Consider the following 12,115-nt stretch of genomic DNA (forward strand, 5'->3'; position numbering starts at 1 on the left):
CTGACCTGTCCCTGTCCCCGCTCCTGCCCCATTCTTGTCCCGGCTCCTCGTCCGTCCCTGCCCCGGCTCCTGACCTGTCCCTGTCCCCGCTCCTGGCCCATTCTTGTCCCGGCTCCTCGTCCGTCCCTGCCCCGGCTCCTGACCTGTCCCTGTCCCCGCTCCTGGCCCATTCCCGTCCCGGCTCCTCGCTCGTCTCTGCCCCGGCTCCTCGCCCATCCCTGCCCCGGCTCCTCACCCATCCCTGCCCCGGTTCCTCGCCCATCTCTGCCCTGGTTCCTGACCTGTCCCTGTCCCGGCTCCTCGCCCATCCCTGCCCCGGCTCCTTGCCCATCCCTGCCCCGGCTCCGCATCTCCGGCCCCGCACCGCTCCCGGGAGGCGGCTGCACCAGGCAGGAGCCCCAGTTTAAACACACTGCAATTATCTAAATCCTAATCCGAGCTCTTTATGTCTGTTTATGACTTTGCAGTAATTAGCTGCGGAGCACGGAGCGCTGCGGGCCGAGAGCTGTAGGTCAGCAGCCTGTCCCTGCATCTTCAGCCAGTGGCACAGCTGAGTGCGACCAGAAGTAAAGCAGCAGGTGAATAACACCGAAATTACAAATATCAATTTAGAACTACCCGAAAAACAAGGGGAAACACAGCGAGGGAAACGCAAACCTATGCTATTTGCACATAATGATAGCAAAGAAACAAACTATGATATTGAAATGTGAGGAAAACAGTCCAGATTGATCCAAAAATACGATAATGATAATTTTCAAGTTGCACACTATATGAAATACGAGATGCCGAGGTGGTTTACTAAGCTAAACATTCAGGTGCAACACCATAACTAAATATTAAAACCATGTGCAAAAATAATACTTTAAAAATCGGTCGAAAATGAAAGCTAAATTTGAAATGCATTTAAGTATTTCATCGAGGCATACATAAATTAGCATCTTTTAAATGAAGCCAAGAAGAAAACCAGAAGATATCTTTCTAGAGCACAGAGAAAACCCCAAACAATAATAGGTAGCACATAAAAAATGAGTAACAGATGGACCAACTGGAGGATTGTGCTTAATGTAATTAACATTAGCACTTACTGGTAACGGTTAATGGTCCTATACCATCACACCTCCCAAAACAAAGCCTGATCAGGGACGCATCAAAAGACATGAAGTGAACCCTGAGGCATAAGTGCCATTTAGATCATGTTAAAGACATTTTCATCAACCTTCATGAGAAGTAACAGCTACTGGAGAGAAAGAGATGTGAGCAAGTTTCCATCTTGTAGTCTCTACATTTTCTTAAGTACCTAGACTTTTCCCAAAAAATATTATATATGCCTGATTTCTGCTGCTAAATCTGAAAGATTTATGTCCCTTCAGCTGTCATTCAATAGTAGAAACTTATCTGAAGGCATTGTTTTGCATTTTAAGACAGGAATATGAATTTACTGAAATTCTTCAAGGAGCCAAAGAAAGATTTAGTATACACCAGGTAAGTATTTAAAATGTGGAAATGCTCACATCACTAGAAAATCCTTTGCATTTTTTATTAAAGTTTGAACAAAATGTGTTTCCACATGAAGTTGCTAAGGTGCGCTTTTTTTCAGTCTGAATTATAGTTCTACTCAAAGTAACCTGATCGTTCATTCAGAGGTGTCATAAATAATAATTGTATGAGAAAACCCCTTTTTGCTCATAAGATCTTGTATTTGAAAGCTTATCAGTGTTGCAGTTTGATAAGAGGACTTGAGGAAACAACAACGTGCCTCGCTAGGCAAACACAGATTGCATTCTGGTGCTGGGTGCTGGGGTTGGTTGCCTTTTAGCCTCTTCTTCATCATATATGAGAACAAAATGAAAAAAACAAAAACAAAAAGAAACCAAAAACTGAAGTCTTAAGTCCTTCCTAAAAGCAAATTTTACCGGGGAGAGAAAATTTTTGAATTATCTTGTGTTCACAAGCACAGACCCGGTTTGTGAATCAGGATTTTCTGCCTTCTCTGTCTGTCTGTAGGACAGGTTCTTCAGTGCCATCTTCTGGTGGGCACGACCGGCAGGAAAACCAAGTGTGGCGCCGAACCTTATGTAGGCTTGAGAAGAAGAAATGTCAACACAGATATTTATTTCTGCCAATTTATTAAACAGAATGACGCAATCTAGCGGCAGATAATTTTTTTTCCTGCATATGAATTGTATCATTTGTAGCATGCTTTGTAATCCTTCAGTACATACATACATACATACATACATACATATATATATATATATATATATGAATTTAATTATTTGGAAATAAATGGAGCAAATGGAGCATTACTGCTTCATGTCCAGAATATGTGAGAAAGATTTTTTTTGCAAATAAATGCAAACGTGAAGTAGGGTTTTTTTGAGGAGAGTTAACTTTCTTATTTTCATCATATAACAAATACCTGCACTGTTGAGTACACAATAAAAGGACATCCCCATCTTCTCTGGGGAAAAAGAACCAGGCAAACCACAAAAACCAGGCAATTTTTGCAAAGGAGAAGAGGGTCGCTGTTATGATCATCACTTTATTGCTGACTTTACAGCAACCCCTCTGTGCCATCTTCAATTATATGTGTGCCGAGCTGGACTGAAGACAGAGGTAGAGAAAAAGAAATTAGTGCTCAGACATTACTGCAATTCCAGAGCATGATGGAGCACCCACAGACAGAATCCTGCTGCTGTGTGACCATGGCATGGTCCGGGATGACAAGCAGAGGGGTTGTTGAGGCTACACCAGTAGCTGCTGTGAGCTTCCACAGCCCCTGCAGATCATGGAGCACAGCAGTACCTCTCTGCACATTTTAATTGTGCAAGGCAACTGGCAGCTGGTATAAATTGGAGACATTCTTCATCTTCTCTAATTTATTTTGGAAGTTGATTTGGAATGCAGGAGGCAAATGAGTACAGAAATGGCTCTAAGTTACCTTGTTTCATGTCCTCCCCCACTCCTCCCACTCATCTGCGCAGCACTGCCCCCATGGCCATCCATCTCTCCACCACGGCAGTAATACACACAAATGAACTTCGTGCAGGTGCTCCATTTCTTCTCTGTTGCCTTTGTGAAGCAAAATATCTGATCAATTATTTTTTGCTTCCTTCAATATTCTAATGTCTGTATGTCATAAAGACTTGTTTCCAGTCTTGTTAACTACCTCACCATAATGGTCAAGAATATTATCTCTAATTCTATATATATATAATATAGTATATTTGATATATATATTTAATAATTTAATCTCTAATTTGCATAGCAATGCAAAGAAATGAAGATATGTTCTCTTGCACTTAACTGGAAACAAAGCAAAGCAAACTTGCTTAAGTTGCCTCTAGCATAAAGACTATTTAACAATTTAAATCCTTTGTAAAAGGGATTCCTAGAAAATACTAAGCATTTTTATCAAATAAACGTTAGCATTAAGGTTGTTAAAAGCAAGCTTCTGATGGTTGATGCATGAAGTCCTGTGTCACTAGTAATGGACACTGAATGCCTCCTTCTCTAGTATGGACTTTTGTCTGTTTCTTCCCAAATACTGCTGTGAATCCCTTTACGGAATCCCCTCCAATCTGGTCTTAAAGAACATCAGTGTTTGGCTGGATATTTTCTTCCTAGTTTGGTTGCTGGCTAAAACAATTCTGATGGCCAGATAAAAAAAAAGCTGCCATCTCTTCAAACTGAAAATGTAGATCTAAGCAGGATTGTGTGTCTGTTCTTCAGAGTGAACGAGCACAGGTGACACAGGGTTAACTTGGAGTGAGAAGGAGACACGTTGCAGATGGACAGGGTAGATGCAATGGGTAGGATGACATGGGCTTAAGCCATCCAGGGAGATTTCACCTTCACTGAAGATATCTCAGGGATCATTTTTTCTGAGATCCAAACTAGAATAGGCAGGACTTCCCTTCTGCCATTCCTACAAAGCTAAAAATGAGGCAAAGGACAAAATATTGTAAATGTAATAGCACAGTGACCCCATACTGGACCGGATCAAATGTTCATCTAGCCTGGTAATGATTCCCCCCTCTCTCCCTGCCCTTATTCTGCTCCTGGCTGTGTGCTTCTGCCTCTTATCATGCATGTGTGAAGGTGTTTTTCAGGTCTTCTGTGAGCCGATGTAGCCAGTTCAGTGACAAAAGGGTTTTCTAAACTGAGTCTTACAGATACCAGATCTGCATCAGAGGATGGAGCAGACTACACCAGGAGCAAAGGGAAGCGAGACATAGAAAATTAGGCAGAGAAGAGTGAGCCTTCCCACCCTGAACAGCATCAAGCAGTTATATTTCTCCAACTGCACATGGTGACATAATGCCCTGCAGTTATCACATGGCTTTTACTGAGCTCTCAAGGGCTGCATGCACCTCCATTGTCATACTCAGGCTCATTTTCTCAGCCCTTAATGCAAGGGTGGGAGCACAACAGTGCCGCCAGCCATCGGCCAGGCTGAGTCCTCACTACTGCTCCTTCCTGTTCCAGCTCCCACGAGTTTTGTTCACAGCAGCTACTCAGTGAGCTGCCCCAAACTTTCAGCTGAAAATTTGAAATCAAGGTGATCCAGGAAACACTTGTGGATCTATAGTAGAAGAAATGGACTATAAATTACACTTGAGATCAAGTGTATGCCTGACACCAACTGAAACTGCCAACACTTTTAAATAATAAATCATTTTAGAAGTATAAATCTATCAGAGGTAGAGATTCTTGCTGTTGTGAACCTTAACCCCCCAGTTTAAAAGAAAACCAAACAAAAACAAACAACCTGCTGACAGTTGCTTCTCAATCCTGGATAACTGTAACCTTTAAACAAATTTTGGAAAGAATTTGTAGTCATTCTCTTTACCAATAGTGTTTCAGAATATCAGTCTACCTAGAGATGACATGGATACAGAAGAACTACATATGATAATTTGAAATAGATCTTTAAAAAATACATCTTATTGTTATACTCTGCATTTCTGCTTCCACCAGCACTTTTTAAAAGTCAGTTTTAAAAATGCTAGATCTCATTCTCCATTGTCTTGTCATAGGTTTTGAGGTTTTTTTTATGTTGCCAAAAAGATTCTGTAAGTACAACAGCATAAGTCTGAGGATAAATATAGAGAAATACAAAAAATCATAGGTTTCTCCTCCACTGCTTCACATGTGAAATTCTCAACTACAGATCTGCAAGCCACCTGAAGAGTGACCAGGTGAGAGTTCTCCATTCCTGCTGGAAAGAGAGGTTTAACACCCCTTTCAACAGTGACCCCCCTCTGCAAAGCAGAGGAGACCAGGGTTATTTATGCGCTCTTGTTCAAGTGAGCACAATCAACTGGATGCTCTAGCAAATGGACAATAGACTACTAACAAAGGGCCAGATGCTCTTATCCACTTACAAGGGTGAAGAGGGACAAAATGAGCAAATATTTATATTATCATAGTGATATGTAACTGGAGCTCAGTTGTAGAGAAAACAGCGATTTACAAGCATGTTCCTCCTCTCTTGGGAATCCACATAAACCAAGCAAAGGTTCAGCACTGAGAAAAAAAACTCTGACAGAAGGACTAAGCCAGATGAGAGAGCTACAGGTTTTCAAGACATACTTTCCTCTGGGCTCAGATGATGACTAGCAAAGAGAAATGTTTTCCTGGGCAAGAGTCATCACCAATTAATAGGAAGACCTACCTGGTACATGAGAGAAGTGAGTGTGCATTGTGGCACACAACTTCAGTCCCAGCACCTCAGAAATACTCCCACCTAGAGCTTTGGACTAAAGCTCAGCATTAAGGATCTCTCTGCAAGATTACTTAAGGTCAGAACATCCTTAACTGTTGCATCACTGGCTGCTCATACCATAACTCTGCTACAGCCAGACTTTCTCCAAAGGGCACCTGACAAGTGTGGAGATCATTCCTCATCTACTTCTTTTTACAAATTTGTCCACATTGCTCCCACAATCATTTAGAGTCATGGCCATCGGTTCTCTGACACTGAGCACCTCAACAAGGCTTGCATCTTCCCTACTGAAAGATCACAGAAAGCTAATTTTGCACAAGAACTTACAATAAAATATTTTGGAGTTTGGACGTATTTTTGATCCTCATGGACATTTGCCTTTGAAACTCCTTGGAACATGACTGCAGTTTATTTTTGTCTTTGTTGTGCTTAGTTTCAGCCCTAGGGCCTTGAATATATCCACACCTTCTGTAGGTGAATTTTAAGATTGTCCCCAGCCAATGGAGGGCAATAAAATCACAATCTGCAAGAAGTGATATAAGAACAAAAATGCTTTTTTGGATGACAAGATACCATCTTTTATGTGAATCTTTGCAGTGAAAGAGGACAAAGAAAGTGTGCTATCTAATGCTTACCCTGACCTTTGAGGATTAGAGGTTGAGACACCTCCTCAAGAAACAGAGGAGGAACAAACATATCATGTCAGTGTAGTTTTGGGATAATCACACCCATAGTGTGATTATCCCAAATTGACAGTTAATGTCCCAGGAGCATCTCTGAAAAGCAGTCACATTGTGATGACACGAACTCTTGGGCATTTGACACGATGTTGTGAGCTAACAGTGATAATCATGGGGGTAAGAAGGGAGTGGTGGCAGGAATGGCAGAGGAAGGCAATCTCTTAAAATGTGGTGATGTGTATAAATAAGAATATCCTCAAATACGCTTAAAATGCTTAGCAAGAGTCTCAGTTGACTACTTCTGTTCTACAGCTGTAGAGGTTACACTGTACTGTGATGGGAAATGATTCTCCATCATGCCCAGCTCACTGTGGGGCACTTAAAGCACAGATCCAGGTGTGAACTCACTCCAAGAGGTAAAAACAAAGCCGCATTATGTAATAAGATTTAATGATTATTTGAATCTCTTTTTCCATCCCTGTGGATCATTGATTTAACCTTTCTTGTTTTGTTCTCAGGATATTGCTTATACAAGTAGCCACGTTCTGAGATTAATCAGGACCATTTTTGTGTGTAACCCTTTAAGAGCATTTTTGCTTTAACTTTAATAAAGGAACACTAACAGAAGCAATAGCTTGGCTAGGAAATGCAAAATGTTGGCAAAATGTTCAGATTGGATGGCCATAGGGAATGAACACGTAAGCTTTTATGTGCACAGCCTGGGGTTCAACTGCTATTTTCTCTCAGAGGAAAACAAAAGCAGACCTTTTAAAGCCACCACTAAGGAGATTTCTATTTAGAGAATATGCAATAACTCATATTGAGACAAGATTTTAATCTCAGCAAAGCTTTGGATAATCTGCTGGCACCTGTGTTTGATGCTCTTCCACCCCATTGCACTGCTTAGACTGAGGCCAAAGGCCAGATCCTGCAAGTGTGTTTGTGGCAACAGTGCTGCTTTTGTGAGGAGGAGTTTTAGCAGAAAAAAGGCAAAGACTGGTCAGGATCTGCCCTTGAAAGTATCACCTGTCAGGAAATGACACCAGTGTCATCATCTTTTATATTCTTTGGAGACTCATATTCTTTTTAACGAGCACTGCACCAGTGGACACTTTTTGTTGTGGTAAATATCATACTAATGCCTTCTGCTGCCTTGCTTGAGGACACGGTGTGAAGTATAGACTACTCAGTTTGAGGGAACCAGGAGAAAGGTAATATCTAGGGTGATTTTAGAAAGAATTGGGAAAGGTTTTTCACATGTAAATCTCAGCTGCTGGAGGCTGTGTATGATCTAGAGAGATTTTTATAGAGTTTTCATGACACAAGCAAGCAGGGATGGGTTTGGTACTGTGTAGATACCATCAGAGCTGCTGTGGATCTTGGTGCTGCTGGGGCCTCTGTGTCCAACTGAGATGGGAGCTCCAGTTAACAAGTGTGATGTTTGTAGAAGTTCACCCTCTGCAGCTCAAGGAAAGAGAAAGAAATGCACAAAATAAAGACGGGCTTGATAATCTGGGCACAGAGTGAATGATGCTGTAAAAGGAGATAATGTGGCTGGGCATAAGAAAGAAAAAAAAAATCTACATTGATATATCTTGCATAGGTACATGTATCTTTCATCTCCTTAAGAATGAACATTATTCATATAAAAATAACACTGGATTTCTCTCATTCTTTGATTCTGTGATTCATGTGTCCCATTTTAAAGTCTACACCCTGTGAAGAGGAGTGCATTATCAAGGAAAGAGGCTTGCCAGGGACAGAAGGTAATTTCCCGTAGCAGGTGCGTACAGCAGGTGGTACACAGTGTACCTGCAACGAAAAGGTAGATTTAGGCTAAGATTTTATTTAATATGGAAAACTTATTGCATCCTGAGCCACTACTGGGGATGTGCCAAAAATCATGTCTGCAGCATGATTTATTACGTGAAAATACCACCGAACTAATCAGCGGAGTTACTAATTAATACAAATCTGCATTTTTGCATAAGCAATTAGTGCAAAGAGAGTGCAATGAAAGAGGAAGTTTGACTCATTTAATCTCAGTGTCTATTCAAGCGGAAAGACCCACTAGGGCAAGGCACTAGGATCTACATTTGGATTTTTTTTTCCTTTTGATTAGTTAAAGGAACTAAAAGGTCAAATTATCAATATTTAATTCAAATGGAAATGCATTTGTTCAAGAGGAAAGAAAACACTTTATTTAAACAAGGTGGGACTCTGGGGGTAAATGCCTGGATCAAAAATAATTAGATTTTGCAGTTACAACAGCATCTAAATCCCTTCTGATAAGAAACCTTTTTCCTAATAACAGAGGTGGTTTGACACCGATAGCAAGGACTGCTGATGCTGTGTAAACTGTAGCTCAGGCAGTAGCCAGACTACCAATATAATTTAGACATTTGCTTTAATGGTACGTACTTCTCTGATTTGTTCTTTTTTTTTAATCAATTTGAATTATATTTTAAATCTATTGTGATTTCATAATTGTGTGCACTTGACTAAAAGAGTAATTTAAAAAGCTGATAATTAAACCTCGGTGGTGATGTATTTTCCATTAACTAAATAGAAGTTTACATTTATAGAATTAAAATAACAACAGCATTTGTCTAGCGGGGAACGGCTCAATAAAATTAATACACTGAGTTTTAAGGCGGAAAAGAGCAGAAAAGGCATCTTAATCAGCCGTACCAATTTTCGAGCCCAGATGTACACTGTATCCTAGAGAGACGCTAGGAAGTGCGAAGCAGTGTCCCCCGCACCGAACCGGTACCGGAGCGGCACTTCAAAGCGTTGTTCTCCCGCGGAGATTCCCGAGCCACGGCAGCCGGAGCAGGCTGGTCACAGCTCGGAGTGATCCGGGCTGCCCTCTCCTCCCGTCCCCTCCTGTGGCCGCAGCGTTTGGAAATGGGCGAGCGGGGAACACCGCGGGCAGACCCGAGGCGGCCCGGCCCCAGCCCGGTCCCCGCGCCGGCGGTGGCTCCGGCCCCACGGTGCGATGCGGTGGCGTGGGACGGAGGGACAGGCACAGAGGGGAGAGACGTTTTCCCTTCCCTTCTCTTTTTTTTTATTTTTTTTTTATTTTTTTAATTCAGGATAACCTTCGTGTTTTGTGCGGCTGCCTCTCTGGAGAGGGAGCGAACGGGAAACCTGGCAGCGACAGGAGAGAGCCCGAGCAGCCCGGGCAGTAAATCACTCACTCAATTATAAGCGCGGCTTCCTCTCTCCAATAGCTCCAAGCTATTTGGGGAGGCATCTTTTGCCCGCACTCTCGCAGGTGCAATATGAATCAATTATCTTAATTAAGATAATGCCGCAAACCCAAGAGATTTCATCGGGAGCGGATTTCGCGCTCCGGACAACTGTAAGGCGTTTCCACAGCGCTGCTTCCCCCGCAACAAACCCCCCTCCCGCCCGGCTGGGACAGGGCTCAGCCCCAGCGGCGACCCGCGGAGGAGCCGCGCTCGCCACAGCCGCAGCGGGCCCCAGGCGGCCCCGGGACCGCCTCCTGCCAGGGCCGGGGGCAGCAGCTGAGGCGGGAGCGGGGGGCGGCCGGGCCGGCCGGAGCTTTGTTGGGACGCGTGCGGTTCGCGTGCCGCGCCGCGGGAGGAGGGGAGAGGGGGCGGGAAGGGAGCTAGGAAGGGAGGGCAGGAAGGGAAAAGAAAAGGAAAAGGAAAAAAAAAAATTAAAGAAAGAAAATGAAAGGGGAAAGGAAAGACAGAGGGGAAAAATTAAAAAAAAAAATAATTAAAAAATAAATAGAGAGAGGAAAGAAAATCAAAGGATTCGGGAGGAAAAATAAACAGAAGCCGAATTAGAAGCCAGATGGAGAAGGAGGAGTCTGTAGGTCAGGGAGAAAAAAAAAAAAAAAGACACGCTTGGAGCGATAAAATCAAGCGGCTGGGGGAAGAGGAGAAACGGGGAAGGTGGGAAACTGGAGCCTTTGAGCCAGGGGACGGCCCGAGCAGGGGAGGCAGAGCCGACTGTCTGGGAAATGGGGAGAAGCAGCAGTGCCGAAGCAGCGGGAAGAGCGGGAAGGATGAAGGCGGAGCGGCAGAGAGCCCCGGCGCCCCCGCAGCGCAGCGCTCGTCCCCGGCCCCGACGGGCGCACGGAGCAGCCTCGTACCTGTCGGCCCGGCTCCTCCACGGCCACGCGTGTACCCTCGCCAGTCACCGACTGGGAACGAGCCGAGCTCGGCGGGCTTAAGCCCCTCTGTCCGACTGCCTGCTTCTTTATGTGTGTCTCTAGCTACCTGCCAATCGACAACGTGTTGATTTTATTTTGCTGCCAGGGAAGATGACTGTGTTGATCACACTCAGAAGCACACGAGCTCCCCAAAGTTCTCACCGCTCCCCGAGATCCAGTTTTCTGCCAGTGCCCTCCCAATATTTTTGCTTAGTGTTTCCCCAGCGCCCCACATTCCCGGCTGTATTCCCAGACAGTCCCATTCAAAGGGAAATTTCCCAGCAACCGAGACAGGGCTGGACCAGACGCATCTCCCTCCTGCGCTCTCCAAACCTGTCCGAACCTCACCGCCTCCAAAACGCGTCCGTTCCAGCAGCGCGGCTGCCCCAGCAGCTCCCGTTAACGGGGTCGCGCTCTCGAGGGAGCTGCGGGCCCGGCGGGACGCCCGGCCCGGCCGCGCAGGGTACGGCCGTGCTCCCAGACCCTGCTCCGGGGCCGCCTCGATGGCCACAGAAGGCTCGCCACGGCCAGGTGCTATCCATCGGTGGGTCGGCGCCGGCACTTCCCTGCCCGCTGTGCCCCGGGGAGGGCCGCAGCCGCCGGTGACCCGAGGGTGCCCCGCTCCAGCCTCACTCCCCGGCCCTGATGGCACACACGCATCGCGCTGGTGGCCATCGCTTCCCACAGAGAACCGGCCGGCTTTGACATAACAAAAAGTAGCCGGTTACCCTCTGTATTTGATTACCGAGAAGGCGAACATCCCCGGAGTCCCCTCCTGCTGCCCCCCGGCCCCGGGCTATGTAGGTCATCAACAGGAGAGAAACATTTTAGAAATAACCCGACCTGGAAAAATATCTTCCAAACCCATCTCCTCGGGGCGGAATGATTTGTTTCGCATTTAAAGACCCAAGAGACGAAAACAATTTTATTTTTATTGAATAAATATCCGGATAATGCGTGCCGGTAGCACAGCTGTCATGCGAGGGGGCTATCTCCCTCCTAAAAGCGCATCCCTAAGGTTTGGCGGCGTTTGCAAATTCCGCCGAGGCGTTTAAAGATTCTAAAGGCACCTCACTCTGCGTCTTTCTTCCAAACTTCCCGTTAACCGCAGTATTCCCATCGAAAACCCGGGAAAAGCGAACCGGCGTTTGTTTACTCCAGGCGTCAGGACAGACCCGGAGGTGTGTGTGTGTGTGTGTGTGTGTGTGTGTGTGTGCTGTGTGTGTGTGACAACAGCCCCGGGACGTCCGTTTTCCCGAGCACCGGAGAAAACCGGGCAAAGAGGAGGGGGTCCGTGGAGGCAAGACAGCGACAAGGACCGGGACAGGGAGTCTCCGGGGGTCGAGGCGCCCGTTAGGAGATGTAGGGAGGGGGGTGGGCGGCGGGGACCCTCGGTGGCCGCCCCCCAGAACAATGGGAACAATGCGGCTCGGCGGGCCGGCGGCTGGGCGGTGTTGGGCGCGGTGCTGAGCGGTGGCGGTGGCGGTGGCGGGGCGGTGACAGATGGCGCGGCCCGCG

This window comes from Parus major, chromosome 7 (genome assembly GCF_001522545.3).
Source record: "Parus major isolate Abel chromosome 7, Parus_major1.1, whole genome shotgun sequence".
NCBI classification, from domain to species: Eukaryota; Metazoa; Chordata; class Aves; order Passeriformes; family Paridae; genus Parus; species Parus major.